At 36.9% G+C, this 26,062-nt stretch overlaps 1 protein-coding gene and 1 long non-coding RNA gene across 4 annotated transcripts in view; one reads left to right on the forward strand and one right to left on the reverse strand.

Annotated features, from left to right (window-relative positions):
- Nucleotides 1-26,062, forward strand: part of KCNIP4 (potassium voltage-gated channel interacting protein 4) — a 1,200,268-nt gene that overhangs the window by 138,811 nt on the left and 1,035,395 nt on the right. The window lies entirely within an intron of this gene.
- The window catches only part of LOC125964175 (uncharacterized), a 392,160-nt gene continuing 371,677 nt past the window's right edge, over nucleotides 5,580-26,062 (reverse strand). For both annotated transcript variants that reach the window (XR_007476835.1, XR_007476834.1), the window contains exon 2: nucleotides 5,580-5,686. This is a non-coding gene — a long non-coding RNA (uncharacterized LOC125964175). The remainder of the gene's footprint in view (nucleotides 5,687-26,062) is intronic.

The following is a 26,062-nucleotide window of genomic DNA, read 5'->3' on the forward strand; positions in this document are numbered from 1 at the left end:
TTTTCCTGAGAAAAAGACAAAGGAATAAGGGGATGATTTTGAATCAGTTACAGCTGCATAATATCTATGCTAAGCATAGCTACCAAGAAGGCCCCAATTTTGTTATTACAAATATACCAATTTGTTGGGTATATAGGATACTTATGATATTTATTTTGTTGAGTCAAATAGTGTACATTTTATCCAGCATACTGTTGCTTACAACTGTTTAAACTTAACTTTATTCAATGATGATTACTTAACTGAAAAATTAACATAACTCATATCAAACATTAAGAGTATTTGTGGGTATTAAGAATTTATGGATAATTGCCACTATTCATTCCCCTTTTGTCTCATTTACAACCATGACAGGGGCTCCCCCTGAGGCCTTGATTGTGTCCATTGAGACACATTTCACAGCTTTCTTGGAACCCCCTTAAATGTGCCGATTTAAAATTCCTCCAGTCATCATGCTTATTGTATCCTTATCTGGCCACGTCACATGCTCCTTATCTGGGTCAAATCATGCATACTACTTTTATTCAGTCTTTGAGAAAGGAAAAGAAAAAAAAAAGCAGTCAGACCTATATACCCAAGGTCATTTTAGCTCTTCTTTTTGAAGCTTTCCTTTTTGGACTCTAGTGGGCTAGTACTATTAGCTCTCTTCCCCACATGAATGAAGGGCTCGGTAAATCCCGCCCACTTCTGCGTTTTGCTGTGGCTATGCTTACACAAGTCCTAAAACAGGATCATAAGAGGAAGGCTTTATTGAAAACACGTGAAGAGCATTATATTATTATCCGTTTAATTCATTCATTTAGAAGCTTTCTTTAAAATATGAGCGGTGGTTTCATTAAAGTCTAGAAATTTCCTTCTATTCCATCCAATTCCTTGTATAGTACCATGTATGTACCCCATGGTGAGTAGTAATGGGAGGATTCAGGCAATAAAAAGATGCTGGGTTTTACTGTTATCCATCTTTCTCTAACTTTGGAGACTGAGGCAGCTTATCTATGTAGGAGTAAATGGCATGTTGGATCTTAGGTTTTTAAAGTATTATAAATCTAAAATGTGTTGATATTCATTAAGGAATCCCCAATGCTCTCATTCTGTGTTACATTTGTCCACATTTTTTTGAGCCAGAGGGCTAAGGTTAAGCATGTAATAAATATCTTTCTCTGCTTAGTATACGTGCTAATACTTGCTCTTCCCTCTTTCCCTACCCTGTCCCTACCAAAAGAGCAAAATGGGAACAGAATATGTTGGGACCACAAAAAGGTATTTAAATGCTAACTCAGTGGTTGGTATTGGAGGATAGCAAAATCTTCATTTCCCTTTACCATGATCATAGCTTTCTTAATTTGTTGACCTTACTCAGACTCTTACTCAAGGATTTCTTGTTGCTTGGTATTTGAAATATAAAGGAATTTGTTTCCTCTCTTTTGGGAAAACAGTGGCCTAACTATCGGTCAGTCACCTTCAGTAATAGTCCTTCTCTCTTGTCAAAAGTTTGTAGGTACCAGGGAGAATTTTCTGATTTGTATGGGGTTTGGGTGGAGAGAAGGTGGGCGAGGAGTGGATAAAGATTTAGAAGAGAGAACAGACTCCTAGGAATCCTAATGCCTGCTATGTAATTTACTAGCTCTGTGATTTTATACAGTTTAATCCTCTTTGTACAACTTCCCTCATTTATGAAACTGAGGAGTCTGTGTTTTATATACTTTACAGGATGACATGAAATCATGTGCCTATGATCTCTCCAAATGTGGTGTGCGTTGAGTGATAAATAAATGATAGTTTTATTATTTTTTTCTCTTATCTTTATCTTCTTTCCCCAGAAGGCTTTGCTTGCCTATGTTTCACAGTCTCCACTAGTGCCACTCCCCTTCATGGTGTCTTTCTCCATTCTCTTCGTCCTCTAACCCTAGTCCTTCCTAGTGAGCTGTTAAACTGGAGGCTCTGGAGTGAGCCATTGAATTGTAAAATGTCACTTCCATCTACGTTACCTTAAAAGGAGGGCATAAGTTCTAAGCATAGTAGGCAGTTATATGGTCTGTATGATTCTTTGGTTAATGCTTCACTTCTCTCTGGGATGTCAGCTGGGATGTCAGCTGGGATGACATTCTCTCTGGGATGTCAGCTCTAAACAGGCAGGCCTGGGCCTCATTAATTAATTCCCTTTCAAATCCCAAATGCCTAACACAATGTCTGACCCATCAGAGAGGTGCTGTACAAGTAAAATAAACTCATGACAGAGTAATTCTTAATATGTAAAGTAAAAATAACTAAGCAGGAGTGAAAACTTCCTCTGGTTTGAATAAGTAACTAAACCATAGACACGCTAAGCCTATTAGGGGTATACGACATAATATGAGGAGTGTCTTGTGTCATGTGATACACTAGGTGAATGCCCAGGCGTGCATGAGGAAGCCTGGGAAGGTTAGAACCCTAAATTCAAAGTGTGTTAGGTGAACTCATGCTTTCATATCCAGAGGGATTTATTCTGGACCTGCTGCTTCATTGAGGAAACATATTTCCTGAAACCTTTGAGCTGTGAAGCCCAGCTTTGTATGTCAGGAATTCTCTGTTTTTAGAGAGTTTCTTTTCAGAGTAGCTTTTCCCTTGAGAAGTTCTAGCAGAGCTTTTGTGGCTTCTTTGTTTTTCTAGATTAGAGTGCAGGTCAGGTCATCCCCAAATTTTGGGGAGAGCCACCCCCAAAATAACAGATTTAGAGCTAATGGAATCATGTTCATGAAAGAGAAATGAAAGCAAACAGAATCTAGAGGGAATTCCAAACTTTGAAGATTTTCATTAAAATGGACCTTACAGATCATTTATGACCAGCCATTTATTTTATATCTTAACTATCCATGACCTAGGGAAAATGAGTGATGAAGGCAAATCCTGGTCCATGTTGGGGAGTGACAACATCAAAACTGTACCTCAGATTCTGAAACCATTGATTACCATTCATCGTACCCCCTGATAAATACATGCCAAAATTCTAGGTGGCAGAATTTTCATCGTGATTCAATTACATTTTTTATATCATTTTCTTATCTTGCCAAACACTTTGGACAATCATATGCAATCTCAACTTTCAGGGCAGTACAATATTTTGTCCACTCAGCTTATTCCTAAATCCCATGTAAAGTTCCGCATGCAGGTATCTTAGTTCCAGAAGCAGTGTTAAGGCCAGGTTCCAGTTTCCATAGTTGCCCTTGACTGAGGGTGCACCAGGAGCCCATTTTCATTTCAGTGAGCAGTTCATGCATGCAGCTAGTTGCGTGCGTAATGAGGATTAGAAAGGTCAAAACTTCTGTTCCATTAAGTGGTCCTCTGAATAATAGGGGACTTTAATGCCAGTTGGCCAGTGGAGGAACATTGGCACAAATATAGAAATGACCTGACACATTATTTAATGTTCTCATCATCCTGGAGCCATGGTTTATTGATATGGTTTCTGGGAACCTCCTCTATATTCCTAGAAAGACTAGGCTCTTGAATTAATTCGTAACCATCAATTGTATTAATTATATAGGTGATCTTGGGGTGGTTTACTGATATGCATGCCAAGCCTTGTCCTTCAGACGAGCCCATAGTCCTGGTGGTTGGGACAGGCTGTGCTTGCTAACTGTCCAGGGCTCAGGATCAGTGTGGCTGGAAGGAGGAATTGTCCTGCTTCCCGTATTCCTCAAGAAATCGTCCCTAGAAGGGGAAGCTTTGCAGTGGCAGATCGTAGAGAGATGGCATAGATGAGGATTTTTTTTTTTAACATCTTTATTGGGGTATAATTGCTTTACAATCGTGCGTTAGTTTCTGCTCTATAACAAAGTGAATCAGTTATACATACGCATATGTTCCCATATCTCTTCCCTCTTGCGTCTCCCTCCCTCCCACCCTCCCTATCCCACCCCTCCAGGCAGTCACAAAGCACCGAGCTGATCTCCCTGTGCTATGCGGCTGCTTCCCACTAGCTATCTACCTTACGTTTGGTAGTGTATATGTGTCCATGCCTCTCTCTCGCTTTGTCACAGCTCACCCTTCCCCCTCCCCATATCCTCAAGTCCGTTCTCTAGATGAGGATGTTTTAGAGTGAGACTACAGGAAAAAGGGTAAAAAACCCTGGAGCCCAGTTAGGTAAACCACAAATCTAGATATAGTTCCACCAACTTTTGTTTTTTAACAGCTTTATTGAGGTATAATTTACATACCGTAAAATTCACCCATTTTAAGTGTACTATTCAAATGATTTTTAATAGATTTATAGAGTAATACAACCATTAAGACATGAGGTTATTCAAAAGGCTCTGGATTCCCCTCCTTCCTCAGCCCAACATACTGGGTGGGAGAATCCTCAAAGTGAGATTTTAATTTCTACTGGAGATTAAAGCTAGTGAAACAGTATTTTTAATTTGTGCTTTTTGTCTTCTCCATTAAATTATATTCCCTGCTCTGTATTCAGGTAGAAATTGTAAATCTGTTCTTAGGTTTCTACAGTTCAGGTTTGAATTTATTGTTTATTTGTGTGTGGAATGGGGTTAGAATGGGCAAGAACGACATTATATGTTTAGGAAAGTAAATGCTAGTGTAGTGAGAGATAATAAAGTCTTTATCAAGTCGCAGAATCCTATAATTTAGCTTTTTTCTTATAAAACCTGTGATCTTACATATGTTGTTATAAAGTTATGAATATAAATTTTAAAACTCTCTGGAATCATAGGTTTGCTTTTTTTTTTTGCATCTTTATTGGAGTATAATTGCTTTACAATGTTATGTTAGTTTATGCTTTATAACAAAGTGAATTAACTATATGTATACATATATCCCTGTATCTCCTCCCTCTGTGTCTCCCTCCCACGCTCCCTATCCCACCCCTCTAGGTGGTCACAAAGCACCGAGCTGATCTCCCTGTGCTATGCGGCTGCTTCCCACTAGCTATCTGTTTTACATTTGGTAGTGTGTATATGTCCATGCCACTCTCTCACTTCGTCCCAGCTTACCCGTCCCCCTCCCCATATCCTCAAGTCCATTCTCTAAGTCTATGTCTTTATTCCTGTCTTACCTCTAGGTTCTTCAGAACCTTTTTTTTTTTTTTTAGATTCCATATATATGTGTTAGCATACGGTATTTGTTTTTCTCTTTCTGACTTACTTCACTCTGTATGACAGACTCTAGGTCCATCCACCTCACTACAAATAACTCAATTTCATTTCTTTTTATGGCTAATATTCCACTGTATATATGGAGTCATAGGTTTATTTTAAATTTTATTTATTTATTTTTTAACATCTTTATTGGAGTATAATTGCTTTACAATGGTGTGTTAGTTTCTGCTTTATAACAAAGTGAATCAGTTATACATATATCCCGGCATCTCTTCCTTCTTGCGTCTCCCTCCCTCCCACCCTCCCTATCCCACCCCTCTAGGTGGTCACAAAGCACCTAGCTGATCTCCCTGTGCTATGCAGCTGCTTCCCACTAGCTATCTATTTTATATTTGGTAGTGTATATATGTCCATGCCCTTCTCTCCCTTTGTCCCAGCTTACCCTTCCCCCTCCCAATATCCTCAAGTCCATTCTCTAGTAGGTCTGTGTCTTTATTCCCGTCTTGCCCCTAGGTTCCTCATTACCATTTTTTTTTTTTTTTAGATTCCATATATATGTGTTAGCATACGGTAGTTGTTTTTCTCTTTCTGACTTACTTCACTCTGTATGACAGACTCTAGGTCCATCCACCTCACTACAAATAGCTCAATTTCATTTCTTTTTATGGCTGAGTAATATTCCATTGTATATATGTGCCACATCTTCTTTATCCATTCATCTGTTGATGGACACTTAGGTGGCTTCCATGTCCTGGCTATTGTAAATAGAGCTGCAATGAACATTGTGGTACATGACTGTTTTTGAATTATGGTTTTCTCAGGGTATATGCCCAGTAGTGGGATTGCTGGGTCATATGGTAGTTCTATTTTTAGTTTTTTAAGGAACCTCCATACTGTTCTCCATAGTGGCTATATCAATTTACATTCCCACCAATAGTGCAAGAGGGTTCCCTTTTCTCCACACCCTCTCTAGCATTTATTGTTTGTAGATTTTCTGATGATGCCCATTCTAACCGGTGTCAGGTGATACCTCATTGTAGTTTTGATTTGCATTTCTCTAATAATTAGTGATGTTGAGCAGCTTTTCATGTGCCTCTTGGCCATCTGTATGTCTTCTCTGGAGAGATGTCTATTTAGGTCTTCTGCCCATTTTTTGATTGGGTTTATTTTTTAAATATTAATCTGCATGAGCTGTTCATATATTTTGGAGATTAATCCTTTGTTGACTTGTTTGCAAATATTTTCTCCCATTCTGAGGGTTGTTTTTTTGTCTTGTTTATAGTTTCCTTTGCTGTGCAAAAGCTTTTAAGTTTCATTAGGTCCCATTTGTTTATTTTTGTTTTAATTTCCATTTGTCTAGGAGATGGGTCAAAAAGGATCTTGCTGTTATTTATGTCATGGAGTGTTCTGGAATCATAGCTTTTTAAAGTGGCAGGAGGCTAAAGTAATCTTCATATCTATTTTCGGGCCAGTGAAATATTGTCCAGAACATGAGACAGTTGAAGTTTAGAGACTCTACATTTATTCATTCATTTTTTCATCAATTATTTGAGTGAATTCTGCATTCAAGCCACAGAGTTAACTGTTAGTGAGAATTAAAAAAAAAAAAAAAAAAACAGGTCCCCACTCCTGTCAGCTGAGCTGGCCTGGCTCTCACAGCAAACTCATGGTGTTTACCCATTTGACATACATACTCAATTTCCCAGAATACCTGCATCACATGGAGTCACCACGTGATCATGATGGAGTGAGGCAAAAACAAGACAACTCCATACTCATGTCTGATGACAGACAAAACAAAAGCACAACCCAAACCACAAAAATGGCAAAGCATGCCTCTTTCCCAGCTTATGGGGAGACTGCTATCTTTACCAGTGAGCGACTGCTGTTTCTTTACCAATTATAGTTTTAACTTCACATTGCCATTCTTGCCTCCTAAATAAAAACAATTCACATATCCAGTCATCCCATTGCCCTTATTTTCTAACAGCACCCAATCTAGAGCAAAATCACATTTTCTTGCCTCTTCCACAAAATCATCTAACACAAATCCAAATCCTAAAACAAGCTCCTCTTAAATACCCTCTACTGAGATGCCCGCACCCACAGTTCCACATGGTAGCTGTCTTTTACTGTATGGGCCAGTAAGTCTGACTTTACTTGACTACTGATCTGTCCCTTGTTGTCTTTGACTGGGGGTCATTGACAACAGTGCTGGAGGTAAAACAGATGTTGTATCAACTCATATTGACCTTTCTTTCTTGTCAGAGAGACAGACATTATTAACAACTTGCTAATTAGTGGATAATTGCCAATGAAATCAATGCTTTGCCAAAAGGGATTTGGCTGTATATGCAGCAGGGGTTTGGAAGCTTCACTGAGGAGACGTCTCTTGAGCTAAGACGTGAGAAGGATAATAAGGGGCTGATGTGAAGGGTCAATGGAAAGAACCCGAGACTGGAGAAAGTGTTGCTCTGGAGAATCTGAGCTAAGACTAGATGGAATAGAGGGCAGGGAGGGATAGGGGCAGATGAGGTAGGTTTTAGAGGTCTGGATGTTGAATGTTTAAGCTTTTCTTCCAAAGAGCAGACAAAAACCATTGAAGGGTCTTGAGGAGGATCATGTTATCATATCACAGTGCATTGTGCAAAGATTTTTGGATGTTGTATAAAGAAGATATTGGTGAGAATTCACAGTGGATGCGGGGTAACAGGGTAGGAGGTTTATTCAGGTAAGAAATAATGAAAGTGCAGATTACAACAGAGGGTGTAAAGGTGGAGAGGTATAGACTCATTTTGGATATACTTTATTATGAAGCTAAATAGGATTGGGTAATGGGTTAGGGGTGGGTTAATGTGAGGAAGGGAGAAGTATTCTGACTTGGGCAATGAAACAGGTGGTGTGGTGTCATTCATTGGCTTGATAAATGCTACATCTACTGACTTCACTAATGTTATAAAACTACTAAATGTTGGAATTAAAACTCACAGAAAGGTTTGTCTTCTGGAGCAAACCTTTCTGCCTTTTACTTTCAACCCTTGTTTGTATTATAAAAAGAAGTAAAAGGGAAGATGTGGAGCTAGGAGACTTCCAGAACAGGTTCATGGATTGGAGTGCAGCAAGCAGAGACATTGTCTTGAAATATAGCATCATGCTGTAATAATCATTTTTAAAGCTCTTTTTACATTCTGAGATCAATTATTTTAAATCAAACTCTGATTCCCCTGAACAGGAAAGGGTATTTTCTGGAAGTAGGTGAGGGTGGAGTTTGGAGAGAGGAGAATGAGGTTGAGGAAATGTAATTGTATGTATGGAAACCACCTCTTTCCCTTAGATTTCATTAGAATTGGGACTCTGTGGTTTTAAATTAATGAGTCATCCTTTCATTCATTCACTCAACTTTTATCTTCATTCAAAAACATTTCTAGAGTGATTAATTCCCATGTCCTCTGCTAGAAGTTGAAGATAAATAACAATGAGTAATTGTTAGCTAATGTAGAGTATGGCCAAGGAGTCAGGAAACCTAGTTTTAGTCTCAGCTCTATTTCTGTTTTTCTGTATGTTTCTTTAAATAATTTATTCTTCTTTTATTTTACTGACAGTATGGGAGTAAAAAATACATATCCTGATTACCTCATAGGTATCAACCTTTATTCTGGAAAGCAAAAACAAAAAAATGTGTCCCCCCAAACTGATGGGCAACATTAGGGAGGCAGTTATACACTCTGAGCTTCAGTTTCTTATAAAATGAGGATAATATTATTGCTTTTCTAACATTTTCAGAATAAATAAATAAGACATGTAAAACTATGTTAAATATGAAATAGTCTAAATCATAAATAGTAGTCATAGTAAATATTAAAACACTAAGAAACCTAAAATATTTATTATTGAAGACAGTCATAGATTTTAGCATTTTGGACACAGTGGACAAATGTTTTCATTTTGATTTGTAAGATAAATAGATGTCCCTAGGTCTTAGTAGCATGGGATTATGAAAAATTAGAGTAAAATTAATTCCCACAATCTTTCTCCCATGAAAAACTTCATGGTTATAGTCCCTTTTTTACCTAACCATGCCATCTAAAATATGTGCTTTCTTAATGTCTTGAATTCTGTTTATTGTTCTCTATTCTTTTCCTCCCATTTTTTTCTTGATTTCTGTCTGTGTAGCTCCTAAGAGCAGTGTTTCATCACAGCTGTCTCTAAGAGAGAGCTGCTTCCCAGCCCAGCTTCTATATCCTCGTGTCACACAGCTGCATAAAAACACCCTTTATGTGCCAATTATCACCACTTTCCAAGTAGTGTTCCAGGCAGATGTGCTTTGTCACTCGTGTCCCAAACTGGTATTGCTTTGACCACAAATCTCTGCATAGTGTCTTAAACCATTTCATGGCACAATTTCCATAACCACTCATCTAATGTCAGGTCCTTCCCTCTCTTATCCCAGATACAAAATAAAAAGCAGGCCATTTTGGGGAATAGTAGGTGGTCACTGGTTTTATTTTTAAGTTCAGTTGCAAACCACTGCTCTTACCTACTCCTTACCTATTAGTTACCTACTACTGATCATTTATCTACCTATTTTGGAGTTTACTTTTCTTTTTTGACTACATATATTATTTTCTCATAAATTAAAAAAAATTACATGCCAACATACTTTCTATAGTTGATATAATGGGAAAAATACCTTGGACATGAAGCTGTGAAAATCTGTATTAGAATATAGTCTCTTCTACTTACTAGTTAAATCATCTGAGGAAAATACATGAAATTCTCTGAACCTCAGCTTCGTATAAAATGGACAAAACACTTCACTGGATTTTTCTGAGAAATCAGAGAGGATATGTCCAAAAGGACCTTGCTTTGTAAAGTAACTGATTTATAGAATGAATGCAATGAAAATGTTTGCCTCAGGCGGACTAAAGAAAACAAGAGAGATTTCTTATAAGAAATGTTGGCAAATGTGATCACTAGAATTCATTTTAGAAGCTGTATAGCGCTTGATTACCTGAGGCATCAGGGTGGGTTTATGTCCTCCATCACAAGATTGCATGTAATGTTTGGCAATGCATTGTATTCTGCTATATCTGCAATTTATTTTGGGAAAGAGTTTGTATGAGGAGTTCTATTAAAGTAAGCAGTATTGGATTTTTCCTTCAATTCCTCTAGGCCCTGCCTGCTTTATTATTGGCTTACTTGTTTATTTTTCAGATCATCATGTGAACAATGATGAAAGTAAAAATCATTCATTGAAAACAGAATGCAGATGTTTGGGGAGTGGGTGGTTGTCTTAGGGCATATAATTCACTTCTTCTGGTTAGAAAGTTCTATTTTATTTGGAAGTATTTTGCCTTGAGAGTCACTGTTCTATTTGTATGTATGTGTGTGTTTTCTTTAGAAATGATGATAAAGAAATAAGCTTCATAGTATTAATTAATCCAGTCTGGTTCATGTTGTAATCCTCACTTTGGCTAAAAGGGAAAGAAAATGGTGGTAAAAGCCCTTTTGCTAAACATTTAAAAACCCAGTATAAATCTAAAGTGAAGATTATATGCAAGAAATGAATTGCAGCAATCTTCAGTTGAAAACAATAAAATCAACAATGAAAGTTGCTAGTTACCAAGCCCCATAGCATAGGCAAAATTCCTAGTGGTCTAGAATTAATGTAGTAAATATCCTGATTCAAATAATCTCATTATTAATGACATAATTTTATTAATGAACTGGTAGAATGAACACTTTTAGGGGGAATGAACTCACTTCTAGTTCAGAGGTTAGAGAAGGTTCAGGAGCTTTGTCTATGCTCAACTGTCAAAGATTTGTGCTCTATGTAGAGATTATCTTCACGGAAAATTTTTGCTCAAACTGAACAGAGAAAAGAGCAAGACAGACTATATTCCATAAAGAACCTCTACTACAAAACAATTAAAAATACTGAATAAATATGTGAAGTATCTTTTCAAATGCATTGCTGAGCTGGCAAGAATGCAAGGGTGATCCTCAGAAGCTAAAAGCGAAAAGGAAGCTGAAATGTGTAGATGTAAGACTACGGTTCTAGAGCTGTTTTGATTTGCCCCAAGATACCTTCTCATCATGGATGTCTGTGAACTTCTATTTTGATGGCAATAGGGGCATGAGGGAAAGGGAAGAAAGCTTAGAGCCAATGTTAGGTGGGGAACATGAAAATAAACCTCCCCCCTGTTGCAAAAAGCTGGGACCCTCAAGGTGTGCAGAGAATGGGTAACACAAAAAGGTTTTTGTTTCAAAACTTGGCCATGGATAGAAGGAAAGAGTAGAATTTCCCTTTGGCACTTGTAACCACAATCCAGTCCTCCCATGGGTCAGTTAGTAGGTCAAATTTCTATTAACAGTACATTCCCCAAAACATTCAAGCTTAAAATGTAGTTTAAAGATAATTACAGAAGCAGAACCATCATCAAAAGACCAAAGGGAGTCCAGGAGCCAGTCTCATGTGTTCCAGATAAGACTTACTATTCACATTCTCTTTATATCATTGACAGGAGTAATGAGATCCATTGTACCCATCATCATGTTCAAGCCAGGCCCACAGCAAGTTAGATGTCCCAGGTCATCCCTTATCCAGTTAGATTTCATGCACAGTGAGGTTCTTCCCCTGTGGCACTCTACTCTCCCCCTCCCCTATCTCTTTTATTTATTAAAATAGCAGTTATTACCATCTGATATACATTTTGCTTATATATTTGTATGTTACCCTCACTGAAATCTAAATTTCATGCGGGCAGTGCATTTTATTTTTTCTTCACTACTTTATCTCTGGTGCCTAGAACAGTAGCTGGTACATAGGGGATTTTCAATAAATATTTTTTAAATGAGTAAAGAAATAGACATTCTGGAAATAAAATATGTAATAATTAAAAGTGTGAGGTAGATTTAAACTGCAGATTAGATACAAGTAAGAAAGTATTAACAAACGATGGTAAAAACTGAGGAAATTATCCAGACCAGCAGAGACAGAGAACAGAATGGAAAACATGAAATTAAGAGATATAAAGAGCCACAGGAATCAGACAAGAAAAAGAAATAAAAGTATCCAAATTGGAAGGGAAGAGGTAAAACTGTCACTATTTGCAGATGACATAATTCCCCATGTAAAGAACTTTAAAGACTCCACACACAAAGTATTAGAACTAATAAATGATTTTAGCAATGTAGCAGGATATAAGATTAATATATAGAAATCTGTTGCATTTATGTACACCAATAATGAAATATCAGAGAAAGTAAAAAAGAAAAAAATCTCATTTAAAATTGCATCAAAACAAAACAAAAAAAGCACTCTAGGAATAAACTTAACCAAGGAGACAAAAGACCTATATGTTGAAAACTATCAAGGAAATTGAAGGCAATTCAAAGAAATGGAAAGCTATCCCATGCTCTTGTGTTGGAAGACTTGATATTGTTAAAACAGACTTACTACTCAAAGCAATCTACAGATTTAATGCAATTCCTATGAAAATACCTATGGCATTTTTTCAGAGAACTAGAATAAATAATCGTAAAACTTCTATGAAACCACAAAAGGCCCAGAATTGCCAAAGCAACCCTGAGAAAAAAGAATGAAGCTGGAGGTATAACCCTTTAAGACTTCAGACTATACTACAAAGACACAGTGATTAAAAAAACATGGTGTTGGCACAAAAACAGACACATAGATCAGTGGAAGAGAACAGAGATCCCAGAAATAAACCCACACACTTGCAGTCAATTAATCTATGACAAGGAGGCAAGAATTTACAAGGAGAAAAGGAGATCTCTTCAACAAATGGTGTTGGGAAAGCTGGACATCTACATGCAAAAGAATGAAATTGGAACATTCCCTCACACCATATACAAAAATAAACTCAAAATGGTGTAAAGTCCTAAATGTAAGACACGACACCATAAAACTCCTTGAAGAGAACATAGGTGAAAATTCTTTGACATAAATGGTAGTGATATTTTCTTAGGTCAGTCTCCCAAGGCAAAAGACATAAAAGCAAAAATAAACAAATGGGACCTAATCAAACTGAAGAGCTTTTGCACAGAAAAGGAAACCATCAACAAAACTGAAAGACAACATACAGACTGGCAGAAAATATATGCAAATGATGTGACTGACAAGGAGTTAATATCCAAAATATGTGAACAGCTTATACAGCTCAGTATCAGTAAAACAAACCAATCAAAAAATGGGCAGAAGAGCTAAATAGACATTTTTCTAAAGAAGACATACAGATGGCCAACAGGCACATAAAAAGATGCTCAACATTGCTAATTATTAGAGAAATGCAAATGAAAACCACAATCAGGCATCACCTCACACTGGTCAGAACGGCTATTATCAAAAAGTTATCAAAAAGTTACTAAATGCTATAGAAGATGTGGAGAAAAGGGAAACCTTGTACACTGTTGGTAGGGATTTAATTTGGTGCAGCCACTATGGAAAATAGTATGGGGTCTCCTCAAAAAACTAAAAACAGAGCTACCATCTGATCCAGCAATTCCACTCCTGGGTAAATACCCAGAAAAAATGAAAACTCTAATTCTAAAAGATACATGCAGCCAATGTTCAGAGCAGCACTATTTATAAGAGCCAAGAAATGGAAGCAACCAAAGTGTCCAGCAACAGATGAGTGGATAAAGAAGATGTGATAACTATATATACACACACACACGCACACACACAACAATGGAATATTACTCAACGTAAAAAAGAATGAGATATTGCCATTTGCAGCAACATGGATGGACCTAGAGAATATTATGCTTAGTGAAATAAGTCAGACAGAGAAATATAAATGCTATATGATATCCCTTGTATATAGAATCTAAAAAATAATACAAATGAGTCTATCTGCAAAACAGAAACAGATTGACAAAGAAAACAAACTTATGGTTACTAAAGGGGAGAGGTTGGTGGGAGGGACAAATTACAAGTGTGAGATTAACAAATATAACTACTTTACTTAAAACAGATAAACAATAAGGACTTACTGTATAGCACAGGGAATTACATCCAAAATCTTGTAGTAATCTATAATAGAATATAACCTACCCCCCCCCAAAAAAAAGAGTATATCACTATGCTGTTTTCCTGAAACTAATACAATATTGTAAATAAACTATACTTCAATAGAAAGTAGAGATATAAAGATGTCTGTTTAAATAGGGAATGTCAGTATTTGAAAAGAGCAGTTTCCTTCCTTGTGAAGTTCTAAATTAAATCATTGGTTATTTTTTTTTGAAGCAGTGAATAGAAGATTCTGAATTATGAGAGATAGACACAAGTCAAAGGGATTTTCAACAAACTTCCTTTTGTTTTCTGTTGGCCAAAATGTTCATTCGTTTTTCCCTGTAAGCTGGCTCTAGTAGTGCTTAGTTGTCTTTAACTTCATTCAAAACGATTTTGTTAGATTGTATTGTGACAGCTGTCATATCAGCGTGCATTTAAAATTTGACAAAATTTAAAAAAGAAAGTGGTCTATCTTCTGTGATGAATTCTTGACTAAATTCCAGAAAATATCATTCGTATCACCAATTATAGATATTGGTAGGACCCATGGTAGAGACCCTCATCTTGGTAAATCTCAGAGTTGAGAGCCAGTCCAGGCGTTCCTGTGGTGGCTCCATGGGCTCTTCCTCAGCCTACGGGCCTTCCCATGAGTTCTAGACTCTTCCTTGAGCTCATCTCTCAGCTCTGCGGGTCCCTCTGCTCCCCCATTAGCAGTTCACCACTTTTCACTTAATTGACAACTTTTCCCTGCTGCATTTTCTGACGTGGCCTCTCACTTCTGTATGAACCCTGACAGATACAGGGCATTGCAGACTTTGAATTTTTGTATTTTACTGGTGGATTCACTCTTTTCATCCTTATTTCTGGGGATTTTTTTTTTTTTTTGCTTTATAGGCAAAGATATTACTTAATAATATCATTAATTATTACCCACATTGGTTTCTTAGTTACTTTTTGATTCAGATTCTTTTCTATAATTATTTCACAAGTCTAAATGGTCCAGACCTTTGTATCTTTGGCAGAGGTTTGCAACTTTTTCTGTAAATATTTTAGGCACAGACATACATAGTGTCTATCACATGCTCTTCTTTGTTTTCCCTTAAAACCCCTTCTACAATGTATATGTTTATCAAATCATCACGTTATATACTTTAGTTATATACAATTACACTTGTTAATTATTTCTCAATAGAGTTAAAAAAAAATCAAAGCTATTTTAGTTATGGTCCATACAAAAACAGTCCATGGGCTGGATTGGGCATGCACTGTAGTTTGCTGACCCTGTTTTAGGTGGTAAAGTCAGAGAGAAGCTGGTCTGTGGTCGGGTCCACAGACATGACTAGGTCACTGCTTTCCTGAGACGAGAAGACCTACTTCCTTCATCTATGCTGCACTTAGATGATTGATAGATTGACACCCACTTATAACTTCTTGTTTGTAGTACTGAGAAGAAGGTTTGTCACTTACATAAAAATTACAAAGTAGCAAACCTGCAAAATTGCCCATGACTTGAAACGGGTCATAAAGACACTGAAGAATATCCCGTTCTTAAGTTTCTTCTTCTTGTAACCTTATATTGCGAACATCCTGGCAATGACACCGTCTAAGCCTTTTGTTACCAGATTGTCAAATTAACAGCATATCAAGTCCAATTTTCTTCACTGAAAAAGGAAGGCTTGTCACAAGGTAAATTGCTCCTCAGACTTTAGGACAGGATTTTCCACCCCTGGCACAAGTACCCTTAGACATTTGTTCTGACATCTCTTACAGTGCTTAGCATTGCTTTTTAATTATTCACTAAAAATGTTTGTCTATCCTCACAAAGTTTCTTGATGACATATACTCTGTCTTACTCATCTTTGTATTCTCAGATTTAGCATCTGTAATTTGTGTATGTGCGTGTGTTAATAAAGAAGTGACTGTTGCTCTTAAAATATTTAGCATAGAAAAGAATTTGAAGAAAGAAACCAGGGAGAAAATGGGATTGTGTCTTTGTAGAAGCCTTGTTTCCAAAGGTATGTGGCTTTCAATACATATTCAATCACTTTGGTAGGAATTTATTTGTGTAACATAATATAACTAAAGGGCTGGCAAATTTTTTTGTAGGAAGCTAGATGGTAAGTATTTTAGACTTTGTAGTCATATAGTCTCTGTCATAACTGCTCTATTCTATCCTGGTAGGGTAAAAGCAGACAGATGATATGTAAATGAATGGATGTGGCTATGTTCCAATAAAATCTATTTGCAAAAAGAGGCAGCATGTTGAATTTAGCCCCTAGATTGTATTTGCTAATTTCTGTTCTAGAGAGAAGGACGGGAGGGAAGCCACTCACTTCTGCCACATGGTTGATGTATAACATATACAACACAGTCAAATTTCTGGAGTTCAGGGGTCTTTCTTCAATGGTGTTGTGAGGGCCTAGACATTGAATTATGCCTCATACTGTCTCCAGTTCTCTACCTCCTTTGTACCAGGCCCACCCAGCACCATTTACTAACCTGTTTTTAACATGTTAAAGTCAAGATTCACCTTTTATCTAGGAAATAGCTAAGCAATTTGAGAATTCAAATTTAAGTAGGTTCTAGTGTGCCGTTTTGTTAGCCATTGCCTCTTCCTTCCTCCTACAGTCAGGTATTGTATACCTTTCTACTCTGGGAACAATACTCTTAACCAATATTAGTATAAAGGATTATCAAAACAAATAAAGTAGGCCCTGATTAGCACTTGGGGAAGTTTTTTCAATTTTAGTTTCATAGAAAAAAGTTTAAGAGTGTGGACTTTGGAGTTGTCCATATCTGGATTAAACTCCTGGCTCTGCCATTTACTAGAATAAGACCTGCCCAAATTACTTCACCTCTTTAAATCTCAGCTACTCCATCTGTAAAAGAGGGACAGTGTGGTGCCTTATCATTAGGTTGTTGTGAATACCACAGGAAATTATTCTTGGAAAGCACTTAGCACAGTACCTGGTCTGTAAGAAGAGCTTGGTAATTGTCACCTATTATCATTACCAATGGTATATCATTAAAGTACCAAACAGGCTCTTGTTGGTATGTTCATGCTTTCAAGACTATAACAGTTTGAAATTATAAGTGTTTTTTCTGGATAGATTGTTACATAAAATCGTTCTCTCTTCCAGGAAAATGTCAGCTTATAGTTGACAAATGAAAAAATTTTGATAGTGCTGTCAAAGATTGGAAGAGAAATTTTTTATGTATGGGCAAAAAGTGTTCATAGACCAAATGACTAAGTCAAATATACTAGTAGTCTTTAACCTTCTTAAAGAACTGATTATTTTGCAGCAGAGTAACTTTTGTCCATCCTGATGTTGTTGGTTTGTTTCATGTGTTTTCTAAGCATAAGTAATGTAAGACATTCAATTAGTTTTGGAGAAATGCGCAAATATAAAACTGAAACTGAGTGTAATCTATAAATTTTCAGTGCCCATGGAACATAGATTCTTCTTTACTTTCAAAGTCCGTTACCCAAGGGAGCCTATTTGTTTTTCTCTCGCCGTTTAGATAATATCCTAAAAGAATGGCTCTATGAGGCTTCCCTGGTGGCGCAGTGGTTGAGAGTCCGCCTGCCGATGCAGGGGACGCGGGTTCGTGCCCCGGTCTGGGAGGATCCCGCGTGCCGTGGAGCGGCTGGGCCCGTGAGCCATGGCCGCTGAGCCTGCACGTCCGGAGCCTGTGCTCCGCAACGGGAGAGGCCACAACAGTGAGAGGGCCGCGTACTGCAAAAAAAAAAAAAAAAAAAAAAAAGAATGGCTCTATGGACTTTTGTTTCTAATCTTCAGTGTATATAATATACATGCCCAAATCATATACACATATCTGTCTGAAATGGTTTAATGTGTCTGTACTTAATCTGCTAGAATTACAAGTTATCATGTGTGTATAAAATGTATGTATATTTTCATGTTTCATATAGCCAAGTGAAACATCTTGAAAGGGAGAGAAAGAAGGAGAGGAGAATTACAACTACAAGGTACTTTTTGGTGGGCTAGGAGTGGAGGAGAATCTACCAATATCTCTCTTAAGATAAGGTTTTTATCCTTACATCATAAAATTCTGCTTTATATTTTGACATTATCTTTTCTCTTACAGTGTCTATTCCTTCATCTGCATTAATCTCATATAGATAGTGATGATAGTAGGAATGTGTGTAGGAATCTTACCAGAGCGTCATGTAAAACTAACAGCTACCCTACTCAACTATTGCTGTTAACTAGTTTCTTCAGTCTCAGTTTATTCTCTAAGAATCAGAAGTAAATAGATATCTTGTTGTAATATTACATATTTCTCTTGGTATAAAATTGGAAGATCAGGTAAAATTCATTGTATCTGAGATAAATAATCGTAGTAACAAGAACATATCCCATAGAAACTAAATGAGATGAAAACCAAATACAATAATGAAACTCTGATGGCAGGGGATTGCAAAGAAAACAAGTTTTAAACTTTCAAGTGTGGAAATCTCTAGCGAGAACAAAGCCTACATTGTAAGAAATGCCAAACCATAGGATATAAATGTTACATAAAAAAATGCAAACAGTCTAAGTAGAATGAACAAATCTTTTTGAGAAAATGAGTGAGGCAGGAGGCAGAGATGGGACAGTCATGTAATTCTGCATAGTGTCCATTGAAGGAAGCTGTTGAGAAGATGGGAAGTAGGAATGGTCTCTGTGATCAGTGATTGTAAGAGACACTACAGTACATTCATTCAAAATAAAAATGGGGCTCTTTGCTCGGAGTGTGTGGAAGTTGTGCCAGTGTCAAGAGAATTAAATCTAAAGGGAGTGTGATAGGCATCAACTATCGATGATAACTTTTCTCAATTTGTCCATCATTTAACAATAGAACACCCAATCACCTAAAGGGTGACATGTTGACAAACTTTAAGCTTTTCCAGAATATATAATCTTTCCCCTTGCAGACCACAAATTAAATCATTGTTAAATACACCAGCCCCATATTCACACTCTGAATGTTTATTATTCACACATACAAATAATATTCTCAGTCCACATTGTTATTAAGTAATAGATATAGTATTTTATAAACTGTCATCATCATTAAATAATATATAGATTTATTATTTAAAAATAAGAGTAGCACTCACATACAGTCAGATGCTTAGAGATGGTTACTTCCTTTCAAAAATTAGAGGGAAAAGCTTTTTAAAAATTGCTCATTTTCTCTAATAGCGCAATCCTCAGGTACATAATTTACCAGCTTCATGGAGAAGGAAAGGTTCCAGCAAACCTGTACTGCAAATAATTGCGGAAGAGAGAAAAATGAGTACGGAACATGTTTCAGGCAATGCAAGCCAAGTCCCCTGACATCCTATGAGAAATGGAAGTAAAGAATGCAACTTGGTTTAAAGTATTTTAATGTTATACCATGTAAGAACTAAATCACAGAGAGGTTCATGTTTATTGGGTTTTAAATGTTTCGCAGTTGTAGAATTTACCAGAGATTGTGCAACATGTGCTTTCATCTATTTTTATTAATCTGTTTTAAGGGAAACCGAAAGCAACAGAAAAGTATAATCTGTAGAATGTACACAATGAAGTGGCATCTGAAACACCCTTCACAGTGCAAAGGGGGAGAGCATTTAAAGCTTATCTGGAATTTTCACTTACTTTGACCGTATCCTAAGTAACCTATTTCTTTAAAAATTGTTCTATCCTGACAACTGAGGTTCTATAATAACAGCCTTTTACTTCATGGGCATTGTACAGTGTAGGTCCAAAGGGAATTTTCCCTCGAGAACTGTATTAGTTTGCTAAGGCTGCCATAACAAAATGCCACAGACTGGGTGGCTTAAATAACAGGAATTTATTGTCTCCCAGTTAAGAAAGCTACAAAGTCCAAGGTCAAGGTGTCCACAGATTTAATTTCTTCTGAGGCCTCTCCCCTTGGCTTGCAGATGGCTGCCTTCTCCCTGTGTCCTTACGTGGTCTATCCTCTGTGCACTTGCATCCCTGGTGCCTTATCTGTGTGTCCTAATTATAAATAAGGACACCAGTCAGATTAGATTAGGGCACATCTGAATTGCCTCATTTGAACTTGGTCACCTCTTTAAAAGCTCTGTCTCCAAATACAGCCACATTCTGAGGTACTGGGTTAGGGCTTCAACATACGAATTGGCGTTCGGGTAGCGGGGATACAATTCAGTGCATAACAAGAGCCAACAGTACCTGACAGCAATCATGAGTTTTGCTGGAGAGAGAAAGGGAAATTCAGGTCTCAGCAATTTTTTAATCCAGAGTCTCATGCTCTATGAATCTCCTCCAGAGTAAAAGCCTCCCCAGCAGGCAGCACTCTGTATTTTCAGCATCCCTCCTGTTGGAATTATTACTCTATACTCAGATGCCATCAGGAAGTTGCCAGTGCTCATAGGTACACGTTTTCATGATGCAAAACAATTGATTTAAAAGTGAACTGTTCAGTCAAACGTTTATGAGTATATGGCTCTTGACAAAGAATAAAATTAAGTAAAACCTGAGGTGATCCAATACATGCTCTCTTCCCCCCTGGTATATTTTCATGTTTTGTTTCTCCAAGTAGAGTGGAAGACAATTTATATAGAAAAATTTTGTACAATTAAATGGAAATAAATATTTATACATAAAGGAAGGATTCAGATAGTATTTATTCTTTTCCAACCTCTTGAATTATAAGTTGTGAATTTTACTTTTTTTTTTTTTTCTATTATTGAATAACTACTTAGCTTTTTAGAAGACCAGAACATTTCTGGATATGTCCCATAATACTTCCCGCAGAAGAGTCGATACTATTTTATATATACTGTATTTACAAATTTACAAGTTTATATTTGGTGTAGATTTTTTTTCAGGAACTCATTTTATGCTTTGTTACCTTTAAACGTACAGGAAAATCTGTGATTGTACATTCCCACTGGCCATCCCTACTTGCGTTTGCTTCTCAGGAATAGAAAATTTCTGCTTCCAAATGTATAAGGCAATAGCTCTCCCTCTCTCATCTCTTGACTCTGAGCCAAAGGATTCTTTCCAAATGTCTTTCACATACTCTTAGCATTGAGAATAGTGCCCTTCACTGTCATATCCAGTTTTCTAGGTTTGGTGTTTATAAAGAAATCAGAAACTATAGACGCTTCTCATTGTTATATGTTGAAATCCAACAGATAATTTGTAAGTCATGGCCCTCTATGATTGAGGGATTCTCCCCCATGAACTTAGAGTGGTAGTTAAACCTTCAGATACACTTTATGTCTGCAGCCCGTGAAGTCACAATTGTGTCACCCCCAGGCAGAGAGTTCTTGCTCCTCCCTCGGCTGGCCTCAACCCAGCTGTTAAATCAAAACCTTCCCACCTACACCAGGCCTTCCTCCTCACTCTTGATCCTGACCTCCTGTCTCGTTCATTCTTCGTGTAGTGAGTTCCCCGATCTTTGGTTATTCATGACCGATTTAATAACTATTGCCAGTTACACATACCACCTATACCATTATTTACTTAATAGGTTTTCTTTTTCTAAATAGTTGTTTGACTTAATACGTTTATTTATGAAGGCAACTTTATGTCACTAGCACACATTTAAAAATCTATACCATTTGACATTGATGGAAAGTAAATATAAAAATTCACATAATGGGAATGAAGTGTTACGGAAATTCTTAGGGCTTACCATGCGCCAGGCTCTGTGTTGGTATCTTCACTACGTCTGGGGTGTAGCTTCACTACATCTCCTCACTGATTGCTTCATTTGGAATCACAACTTCCAAATGAAACATACAAACAAATTCCTTTATAATGAGAGTATTTGTTGTGGGCTTACCATGCTCCAGACACTGGACATAAGGTGAAAGCCAAGACAAACAAGGTCTATGTGCTTGTGGCCCATTGAGGGAGGAAATAAAAAAGATTAAAAAATAAGTGAGCCCCCCCAAAGATCAGAAAGTAGTAAGTGCTTTAAAAAATAGAGAGGGTATTGAGATAAGGAGTGATTAAGACATTGGTACCATTATTAAATATTTTCTTTCTACAGTTGAGGAAAGTAAAAGTTAAGTGTATAAAGTAACCTACCAAAGGTCACACAAGTAGTGAACAGTGGAGCCAGGCTTCCTCCAGCCCCCCTGAAAATGGGCATGGGCATCTTATTCACCAGAGGGAATCCCAACATGGCACTCATTGCCTTGGCCCACATAAATGCCTGTTCCTGTCTTGTTTTCTGGAATAAGCTGAAAGTACTAAAAGGAGCACTTAAAACCCTTCACGTCCTTTAGCCTTTTTTTTTCTTCCTTATTCTCTCACATGCGTGTTTTATTCATTTTCCAGTTAACCAAGAAAAATAGCAGTCCTCATAAAATGATGAATGCCAAAATAGAGATTTTTGTGGACTCTGCAAGCAAATAAGGGAATCATACATTTCAGTTGGGTAAATGCAACAGCTAAGCAGTAAAGTTATAAATTGTGATGATTGTGGCGCTACAGAATGGCATCCTTTTTGCTTCTGTTGTCATTAGCTTAGGTAAATGATGGCTGCTCTTAGCATAGCAAGTGATGACATTCTGCAAGGCAGGAATTCCACCACATATTGTTATTTATATATATGGTTAAGTTCTTTTTTTAAATTGTAATGCAGTGGTTAACCAGATTATGCTGAAGCATCATTCAGGATAGGAAAGGTACTTTATCAGTGGAGCGTGGGATTTTTAGGTCTGAGGATAGCGCCATCTTCTGGTGATTAACAGTACTTTTTCCCCTTAATATGTTTTCTATTTTCTATTCAAATGGAAATATAATACAGAACTTGTCCTGGAAATCCAATTTAAAAAAAATTTCAAGTTGAACAGTAGAACATAAATTATCATGAAGTGAGGTTTTGGTAAGATAAATTCTTCTCTCATTCTGATGTGTATGAAATTTGAGTGTACTCTAAAATACTCTGAAAACAAGATAAAGCAAGTGTGTGTAGAGTGTCTTAATATTAAAGTAATTGCTTGTAAATATTTGCATCATTGATGGAATGTGTTTTTAATCCACAAGCAATTTTGAAAATGTTTTGAGGTTTGCACACCCTTATCAGGAAATGGTTAACAGTCACTGTTATTTCCTAAAAATGAGCATGTTGATTACTTTGGATCATTTTCATTTTTCTTCCCAGCTTCTCATCCTCTCTTCCTACGACTTAAACCTAATGTGCACACAGGCTGTACGTGGTTTATTCCCAGGCTCCTTTCATTGGCGCCTCCATGTAATGGCTTTGCCTGGAGCCCTTTCCATGAAATGACATGCTGAGCTGGCCTCTCATGGCAGCTTTATAACCAAAATAACATTTCCATGCTTTTCCTGGTGTCAAATGGATATCGAGACTGAAAAATGTGAAGATACCAAATTTCAATTCTGGGCTCACATTCAAATTCATTTACTTTGAACCGACCACAAACTGAATCTGATGTTCATTTTCATGAGTAATTGTTAAAAAGCCAAATTTAGGCAGATTGCCTTAGAAATAATATTTATTTAATAGAAGAAGTAACATAAGGCGATTTTGCCTCAGCCCTGATTTTTTTAAAAAGTGAATACAAATATAATACCTTCTTTTGTGCATAAAAGCAGTGATCTACACAGAATTAAATCTCTGTGTTTATGCAATTTTTAGGAAATTGTAATATATAAGTTGTAAACACGTTAGCTTAGCTGTCAAAGACACAACCAGTTCTTAACACAGATATAGTAAAGACGTTACATAGTCTTAAACAGCCATCCTTCTGTGACCCACTTGCCATACCTAATAATGATATGGAAATTTAAGTTTTTAAAAGAAGTACTTTTTGTGAAGCCAAATGCTGAAATGGTGACCATTTTGCAGACTGGCCTTGGAATGAATGTGCAACTAACGCCATCTAGTGGTCATGTGCAGGAGACAAGCGCAAAACAGAAGGTTTCCATGTCCAGTTAGGAGTAGCTCTCTTCTGTTGTTTCCTAAGATAAACTGTCAACTGAGGTGAAATATTAAGACTGTAATCTGTATCTTCTTTTTAATCATTTACAAAGTAAATGAAAATTTTTATAGACCAAGATAGATATATTAAAATTTATCTCTAATAGTACTACATTAATATATATATTTTTCCAGTTTTGAGACATAATTGACATACAGCACTGTAAGTGTAAGGTGTACAGAATAATGATTCGACTTGCATGCGTCATGAAATGATTACCACAGTAAGTTTAGTCAACATCAGTCATCTCATATAGATACAAAATTAAAGAAAAAGAGAAAAAATTTCCTTGTGATGAGAACCCTTAGGACTTATCTCTTGATAATTTCATATGTAACATACAATGGTGTTAATAATATTAATCATGTTGTACATTAATCACTATTATTTCTTTATCTTATAACTGGAAGCTTGTACCTTTGACCACCTATGATTTTATTATTTGTTATCTCCTTGTGTCACTTCCTCTATAAAACTGTCCCTGATTTCTCCCAGCAAAGCTAGTCATTTCTCACTCTTAGCTGCCATTGTATGTAATTACTCTATGGGAATGGAATACTGTAGAGAAAAATAGTGGACTTTGGAGTCAGGTGGGCCTGGGTTCTAATGCCTCTGTAGCTGTGTGACTGGAGGCAAGGCACACAACCTCTCTGAGCTTCAGCTACTCTGTTTTTACTATGACAAAGCCATGATCATAATCCACAGCAGGTTGTTGTTAACATGGCAGGGGCTCATGTGAGGCCTGGGAGGGTTGTGAATGGTAGCTATTTTTATAGTTACTTCTGCATCAACTCTTAGTAAAGAACTGAAACATTAGTATTTGTTCATAGTCTTTTTTTTGTTGTCATTGTTTTCCCCAAATCAGCTGTGAATCCCTTGAGGGAAAAAGCTGCCTTAGCCATCTCGGTCGTAGATGTCTAGTGGCCTGCCTGGCACAGGGTAAATGTCTGTAGAATGCATGCATCTCATTCCATCTTGCCAACCAGGCTGTAGTTTCACATGGTTAGGGGTTGGGGATGAGACTTCTCTGTACTCCTTATCATTTGTAGCACAGAGCTTAGAGTACCTGATTAGCATGTGAATGATGAATTTTGATTGATGTGCTAAAAATTGTGTGCTGTCCACTTAGTTATTCAGCTAAGTATTAATGTCATTCAGCTAATTAGTGAAGTTCTACTTCAAGTATGTATTGAACGTCAATCCCAGTTTTTTTTTCCATTTCCCATAAAATTTCAACTCCTTGTTTCTATTGTTGATCGCTTAATCATCATGAATAGTATTACTATTAAAACTGTATGAAATTCATCTGTGAAAAGCAATACAGTTATTTTTTGTGATCTTTACCTCCCAAATGTTGAAATGTCCTGTGTGGTTTACTTGCAAAAAAGTGAGTATCTCCCTGGTTGAAATAAGATGGACAAGGCTTATTGTCGACTTGTGGCACTTGACTTTAAATTTCTTTGGGGAGGTAGCCTCATCCACCAGAGGGCAGACAGCAGAAGCAAGAAGAACTAGAATCCTGTAACCTGTGGAACGAAAAGCACATTCACAAAAAGACAGACAAAATGAAAAGGGAGAGGACTATGTATTAGATGAAGGAACAAGATAAAACCCCAGAAAAACAACTAAATGAAGTGGAAATGGGCAACCTTCCAGACAAAGAATTCAGAATAATGATAGTGAAGATGATCCAGGACCTTGGAAAAAGAATGGAGGCTAAGATCGAGAAGATGCAAGAAATGTTTAACAAAGACATCAGAAGAATTAAAGAACAAACACCTAGAAGAATTAAAGAACAAACAGACAGAGATGAACAATACAATAACTGTAATGAACAATACACTAGAAGGAATCAATAGCAGAATAACTGAGGCAGAAGAATGGATAAGTGACCTGGAAGACAGAATGGTGGAATTCACTGCTGTGGAACAGAATAAA

Source organism: Orcinus orca, chromosome 4 (genome assembly GCF_937001465.1).
Source record: "Orcinus orca chromosome 4, mOrcOrc1.1, whole genome shotgun sequence".
NCBI lineage: Eukaryota > Metazoa > Chordata > Mammalia > Artiodactyla > Delphinidae > Orcinus > Orcinus orca.